We start from the raw sequence: 7819 nt of genomic DNA on the forward strand, positions 1-7819 counted from the left end.
CGAAACGGTTCGAGCTGAAAACTTTGGGCATTAACCCAACAAAAAAAAGTTGACCTCTTTTGGACCATGTACATGACTCGGGGCACTTAGAATCAAGTCGAGCATGGTGACATGGGTTGTGCGAAAAATTTGAAGGTGATTAGGCTCGAGGCGATTCGAGTCAGGGTAGCCAACTCGATTTGAGTTCAAAACTTTGGGTGTTAACCAATTTTTTTGCCCTCGCAAAATTTTTTACAAAACCCCACCCACCTGGAATGTGGCACTTGGGAGATTTTTCTGCCTCGGCAAAAATTACAAACCCCACCCACCGAGAATTTGGCACGTGGGAGATTTTTTCGCCCTCGTGAAAATTACAAACCCCACATGCTTGAAATTTGGCACCTGGAAGATTTTCTCGCCCTCACGCAAATTATAAACCCCACCTGCCAGGAATTTGGCACTTGGGAGATTTTTTCACCCTCACAAATTCTTTTACAAAACTCCACCCGCCGAGAATTTGGCACTTGGGGAGATTTTTTCGCCCTCGCAGAAATTTTCACAAAACCCCACCCCCTCAAAATTTGGCACTTGGGAGATTTTTCCATCCTGGCAGAAATTACAAACCCCACCTGCCAAGAATTTGGCATTTGGGAGATTTTTTTGCCCTCGTGAAAATTTTTACAAAACCCCACCCGCTAAGAATTTGGCACTTGGGAGATTTTTCGCCCTCGCAGAAATTTTCACAAAACCCTACCCCCTCAAAATTTGGCACTTGAGAGATTTTTCTGTCCTGGCAGAAATTAAAAACCCCACCTGCCACGAATTTGGCACTTGGGAGATTTTTTTGCCCTCGCAGAAGTTTTTACAAGACCCCACCCACCAAGAATTCGGCACTTGGGAGATTTTTTTGCCCTCGCAGAAATTTTTACAAAACCCCACTTGCCAAGAATTTGGCACTTGGGAGATTTTTTTCATCCTGGCAGAAATTACAAACCCCACCTGTCGAGAATTTGGCACCTGGGAGAGTTTTCCGCCCTCACAAAAATTGCAAACCACCCATCCAAAATTTGGCACTTGGAAGATTTTCTCGCACTCGCACAAGTTACAAACCCCACCCGCTGGGAATTTAGCACCTGAGAGACTTTTACACCCTCGAGAAAAAATTTGCAAACCCCACCCACCCGAAATTTGGCACTTGGAAGATTTTCGCGCCCTTGCACAAATTACAAACCACACCTGCTTCAGAGTCAAAAAGGGTTTTACGAATTGAGGTGACAAAGGGCTGAATCTCAATGGATCATGGTAGCAAGGCCACTCTGCCACTTACAATACCCCATTGCTTATTTAAGTTTTCTGCAAAAGATTCTTCTCGCCGACCGCTTGAAATTAATATCCAATGTTGCTCCAACTGGCTAATGCACCGATCAAAGATGGCCAATGACACAGGCCCCTTGGAGTGCAAGAGCACCCCTACTATGGGTCGCGATGCAGCCAGAGAGAGATATGCACCGCATCTAGCGTGGATTCTAACTTAGAGGTGTTTAGTCATAATCCGACACATGGTAGCTTCGCGCCGCTGGCTTTTCAACCAAGCGTGATGACCAAATGTGTGAATCAACGGTTCCTCTCATACTAAGTTGAATTATTATCGTGGCACAGATCATCAGTAGGGTAAAACTAACCTATCTCACGATGGTCTAAACCCAGCTCACGTTCCCTATTGGTGGGTAAACAATCCAACACTTGGTGAATTCTACTTCACAATGATAGGAAGAGCCGACATCGAAGAATCAAAAAGCAACGTCGCGATGAACGCTTTACTGCCACAAGCTAGTTCTCCCTATGGTAACTTTTTTGACAACTCTAGCTTCAAATTCCGAAAGTCTAAAGGATTGATAGGCCACACTTTCATGGTTTGTATTCATACTGAAAATCAAAATCAAATGAGCTTTTACCCTTTTGTTCCAGACGATATTTCTATTCTCGTTGAGCTCATCTTAGGACACCTACATTATCTTTTAACAAATGTGTCGCCCCAGCCAAACTCCCCAGCTGACAATGTCTTCCACCCAAATCAGCATGCCTTGACGCACCTTAAGGCCAAAAATAGGGGCATTGCCCCATCTTCACCTCACGAAATAAGTAAAATAATGTTAAAAGTAGTGGCATTTCACTTGCACCCGAAAGTGCCCACTTATTCTACACCTCTCAAGTCATTTCACAAAGTCGGACTAGAGTCAAGCTCAATAGGGTCTTCTTTCCCTGCTAATTCTAACAAGCCTGTTCCCTTATGTGTGGTTTCACTAGACAGTAGATAGGGACAGTGGGAATCTCGTTAATCCATTCATGCGCATCACTAATTAGATGACAACACATTTGGCTACCTTAAGAGAGTCATAGTTACTCCCACTGTTTACCTGCGCTTGGTTGAATTTCTTCACTTTGACATTCAGAGCACTGGGCAGAAATCACATTGCGTCAGCATTTGCAGGGACCATTGCAATGCTTTGTTTTAATTAAACGGTCGGATTCCCCTTGTCCATACCAGTTCTAAGTCAACTGTTCACTGCCTAGGGAAAGCCCTCCGAAGGGGGCGTCCTGCGTCCATCGCCTGATCAACACGTGACGGCCCGCCCTCACTGCGGGAGTAGCTCAGGCATGTCGCCAATACCCCACAAGTTCTGGGCGTAGACCCCTAAGCCCAGCCCTCAGAGCCAATCCTTTTCCTGAAGTTACGGATCTATTTTTCCTACTTCCCTTATCTACATTATTCTAATGACCAGAGGCTGTTCAGCTTGGAGACCTGATGCGGTTATGAGTACGACCAGGCATGAACCGTACTCAATCCTCTAGATTTTCAAGGGCTGCCGAAGGCACACCAAACACCGCAGGATGTGCGGTGCTCTTCCAGCCACTGGACCCTATCTCTGGTTGAACCGATTTCAGGGTGGGTAGGCTGTTAAAAAGAAAAGATAACTCTTCTCGGGGCCCCCGCCGATGTCTCCAGATTTCCTAACATTGCCATCCGCCGCCACATCCCGGTTTGGGAATATTAACCTGATTCCCTTTCGATGATCGCACAAAGTGCGCCCTTAAAATAGGGTTTCCCCATCTCTTAGGATCGACTAACCCATGTCCAAGTGTTGTTCACATGGAACCTTTCCCCACTTTAGTCTTCAAAGTTCTCATTTGAATATTTGCTACTACCACCAAGATTTGCACCGAGGGCTGGTCCACCCAGGCTCACACGATGAGTTGTTACACACTTCTTAGTGGATTTTGACTTCCATGACCACCGTCCTACTGTCTTAATCAACCAACACCCTTTGTGGGATCTAGCTTAGCGCGCAATTTCTCACCGTAACTCAGCTTTCAGTTCATCCCGCATTGCCAGTTCTGCTTACCAAAAATGGCCCACTTGGAGCTTGCGATTCTGTGGCATGGCTCAATAGAGTAGCCGCACCAACTTACCTATTTAAATTTTGAGAATAGGTCAAGGGCGTTACACCCCCGATGCCTCTAATCATTTGCTTGACCTGATAAAACTCGCACGTGAGCTCTAGCTATCCTGAGGGAAACTTCGGAGGAAACCAGCTAGTAGACGGTTCGATTAGTCTTTCGCCCCTATACCCAAGTAAGATGAATAATTTGCACATCAATTTCACTGCGAGCCTCCACCAGAGTTTCCTCTAGCTTCGCCCTGCTCAGGCATAGTTCACCATCTTTCAGGTCCCAACAGGTGTGCTCGCACTCGAACCCTTTACAGCAGATTAGGGTCGGTCGGCGATGCACCCCCTAAGAGGGGATTTTGGCAGTCAGCTTCCTTGTGCGTCATGGGTTTTCCCAACCTGCCAACTCACACACATGTTAGACTCCTTGGTCTGTGTTTCAAGACGGGTCATATGGAAAGCCCACTGGCTAGCACCACGAGCGCACAAGTGCCCGAGAGCCCACAATAAAGGTACACGCTTCACTCCTCGACCACTGCGATGGAAGTATTTGTGTGACCAGAAGGTCGCGCTTGTGCTGCCGCGATAGCCTGTGCTGACACGTCCCCCAAACCGAGCGGCAGACTGGCCCACACCATTCTGCATCTGACCAGGGCACATCGCTAGCCTCCATCCACTTCCCTCCTGGCAATTTCAAGAACTCTTTAACTCTCTTTTCAAATTCCTTTTCATCTTTCCCTCATGGTACTTGTTCGCTATCGATCTCACTCGTATTTAGCCTTGGACAAAATTTACCACCCGATTAGGGCTGCATTCCCAAACAACCCGACTCACCGACAACGCCTCATGGTGCAATAGGGTCCAGGCCCAACAGGGCTTTCACCCTCTTTGGCACCCCCTTCCAGGGGACTTGGGCCTGGTCTATAGTTGAGGATGCTTCTACAGACTATAATTTGAAAGGTGCGATCGTCGATTTTCATGTTGGGCTCTTCTCGGTTCGCTAGCTATTATTAGGGGAATCCTAGTAAGTTTCTTTTCCTTCACTTATTGATATGCTTAAACTTAGTAGGTATTCACGCCTGACTTTGGGATGTGGTAGAGATGCAGCATGCCCGCACTGCGGTGGGCCGCAGGACCCAGAATAAAGTTCCTCATGAGGAATCATTTGAGTAGTACAAACTAATGCCGACCTTTGTGAGCCATCGCTCGTCGCGACAGATCGATGGACCTCTTGCTCATTTCAGCCGACCGCGCCACTTGCGGACACAGACGGCCATCTCCGCTCCTTCCTAGGGAGGGCAATTTTGTAGTGTGATGCCCAAGCAGACGTGTCCTTGGCCAAGGCCTCAGGTGCAACTTGCGTTAAAAGACTTGATGATTGACGAGATTCTACAATTCACACTAAGTATCGCATTTTGCTACATTCTCCATCGTGGCGAGAGCCGAGATATCTGTTGCCGAGAGTCATGATTTTGTTATGTTTTTGTCTTTTGGCAACCCAAGCGCGCAAGGCACTAGATCGTGCTTCATTCTTTGGATTTGTAAGGTGTGTGATGCACCTGTGTGTTGGGTGTTGACACATCCCAAACCCCGAGCACCCAATGGGTGCGACGAGGAACGCTATGGTGTGTCCCCGCCCCATCACCTCGCAAAGGTGGGAGTTGATGCATGGGAGAGATGTGTCATCGAACGAGGCCCTTGCCCCGTAGATCATGTGAGTGCACCCATCCTAAATGCAAAACACTCCAAGCAACGAGTTAACACACCTGGGCAAGGCAACGGAGGGTTGGGGCAATCCCGACTTGCCGCCGTCATTCTGAGCTACATATGAGCAGAGACCTCTCGCTCTGATGCAGACGTCATTCCAAGGCACTGATCATAATCCAGATTGCATCCGAGTCTCTTCTTTGCCCCGCAGGGAATCCACGCTTTCGATCATGGCATTTGATGTGACCCTCAACCTTGACGGCGCTGGACCCATAGCTTGGCCGTCCAGCACATCACTTCAGGGCCAAGTATCTGAATGTCACCAAGATTTTGGGGGCGGGGAGGAGGCTAGCTCCATCCCCTACATGATTTAGGGTCTCGAACTGACAATGATCCTACCGTAGGTTCACTACGGTAACCTTGTTACGAATTCTCTTTCCTCTAAATGATAAGGTTCAATGAACTTCTCGCAATGTCGCCGATAGGAACTGCCGTCGTCGTTGCAATCTGAACACTTCACCAGATCATTCAATCGGTAGGAGCGACAGGTAGTGTGTACAAAGAGTAGGGACATAGTCAATGTGAGCTGATGACTCGCGCATACTAGGAATTCCTCGTTGAAGATCAATAATTGCAATGGTCTATCCCCATCATGATGCAATTTGGCAAGAATTCCCAAACCTTTCAGGCCAAGGAGAGAAACTCATTGGTTGCATCAGTTTAGCACACGTGGCCCAGAACATCTAAGGGCATCACAGACCTATTATTGCCTCAAAATTCCATGGCCTAGAAGGCCATAGTCCCTCTAAGAAGCTGGCCGCGAAGGGGAACCTCTGCATAGCTAGTTAGCAGGATAAGGTCTCGTTCGTTAACGGAATTAACTAGACAAATCGCTCCACCAACTAAAAACGGCCATGCAACACCACCCATAGAATCAAGCAAGAGCTCTTAATTTGTCAATCCTTACTATGTCTGGACCTGGTAAGTTTCCTCGTGTTGAGTCAAATTAAGCTGTAGGTTCCACCCCTAGTGGTGCCCTTTTGTCAATTCCTTTAAGTTTTAGCCTTGTGACCATACTCCCCTCGGAACCCAAACACTCTGATTTCTCATAAGGTGCTGGCGGAGTCCTTAGAGAAACATCTGTAGATCCCTGTTCGACATCATTTATGGTTGATACTAGGACAGTATCTAATCATCTTCGAGCCCCCAAGTTTCGTTCTTGATTAATGTAAACATCCTTGGCAAATGCTTTCGCAGTGGTTCGTCTTCCATAAATCCAAGAATTTCACCTCTAACAATGAAATACTAATGCCCCCGACAGTCCCTATTAATCATTACTCCAGTCCCGAAGGCCAACGGAACAGGACCAGACTCCTATCGCGTTATTCCATGCTAATGTATTCAGAGCGCAGGCTTGCTTTGAGCACTCTAATTTTTTGAAGGTAACAGTGTCGAAACCGTGACCCAGGCAATTAAGGCCAGGGACATACCGCTGGCAGAAGGGACGTGAGGGCCAGTGCACACCAAGAAGGCAGAGCGACTGTGACGACCCAAGGTCCAACTATGAGCTTTTTAACTCCAACAACTTAAATATATTCTATTGGAGCTGGAATTACCATGGTTGCTGGCACCAGACTTGCCCTTCAATGGATCCTAGTTAAGGGATTTAGATTGTACTCATTCCAATTACCAGACTTGATGAGCCCAGTATTGTTATTTATTGTTACCACCTACCCATGTCAGGATTGGGTAATTTGCATGCCTGCTGCCTTCCTTGGATGTGGTAGCCGTTTCTCAAGCTCCCTCTCCAGAATCAAACCCTAATTCTTCGTCACCCATCACCACCATGGTAGGCCTCTATCCTACCATCGAAAGTTGATAGGGCAGAAATTTGAATGAAGCGTCACTAGCACAAAGGCCGTGCAATCTGTCGAGTTATCATGAATCACCGGAATAGCGGGCGAGCCCGCGTCAGCCTTTTATCTAATAAATGCATCCCTTCCAAGACTCAAGATTTGGTGCACGTATTAGCTCTAGAATTACTATGGTTATCCAAGTAGAAAAGTACCATCAAAGAAACTATAACTAATTTAATGAGCCATTCGCAGTTTCACAGTCTGAAATAGTTCATACCTAGACATGCATGGCTTAATCTTTGAGACAAGCATATTACTACTGGCAAAATTGACCAGGCAGCTTCTAACAACGAGGGGACCCCCAAGACTTGCTATAGCCAAGGGATGCCTTCCGCGATGGGAAACCAAAATTTGCATTCACTCCATCATGCATCCAAACATAATCCCTTGCACAAGCAACAAGAATGACGTTCACAGAAGAAGCAGGACTCGTAACGCTTAAAGATTTCACACAAGAGGAAAGTGTCCCATCGTCGACTAGAGAGGGCCAAATAGGGAGCCTCGGTTCATAGGCACCTGGGAAGAACATCCCGTATGGAAGCCTTTACCCTCAAGCTCATTGTCGCCACTACTCGAAAAGAAGCCTCCAATCTATACGAGATGCACCGTGCACATAGCCACCTCAATTGTAAGGCCACTTAGAGACATCCATTTCCCAGGCATATGCCTCCTACACGCCTGTTGAGGTGCACCCGCATAGACAAAAGCCTTCTCAATCGCAACAAACATTTTCCCATGACAAAGAGCTGGTTGTCGAAGTGCCAATGA

At 47.2% G+C, this 7819-nt stretch overlaps 2 non-coding genes and 1 pseudogene across 2 annotated transcripts; all 3 read right to left on the bottom strand.

The window, feature by feature from the left end:
- Positions 1 to 1240: 1240 nt before the first annotated feature.
- On the bottom strand, positions 1241 to 4521 carry LOC149535682 (25S ribosomal RNA). The gene has a single exon (XR_016358224.1). It is a non-coding gene; the product is annotated as a 25S ribosomal RNA (ribosomal RNA).
- A 219-nt stretch (positions 4522 to 4740) lies between these two features.
- Positions 4741 to 4894, bottom strand: LOC149535683 (5.8S ribosomal RNA). Its single transcript, XR_016358264.1, has one exon. It is a non-coding gene; the product is annotated as a 5.8S ribosomal RNA (ribosomal RNA).
- Positions 4895 to 5522: 628 nt separating this feature from the next.
- On the bottom strand, positions 5523 to 7330 carry LOC149535684 (18S ribosomal RNA; annotated as a pseudogene).
- Positions 7331 to 7819: the final 489 nt, after the last annotated feature.

Source organism: Cupressus sempervirens, chromosome 10, assembly GCF_028749045.1.
Source record: "Cupressus sempervirens isolate cs-2001-9-10 chromosome 10, ASM2874904v1, whole genome shotgun sequence".
NCBI classification, from domain to species: Eukaryota; Viridiplantae; Streptophyta; class Pinopsida; order Cupressales; family Cupressaceae; genus Cupressus; species Cupressus sempervirens.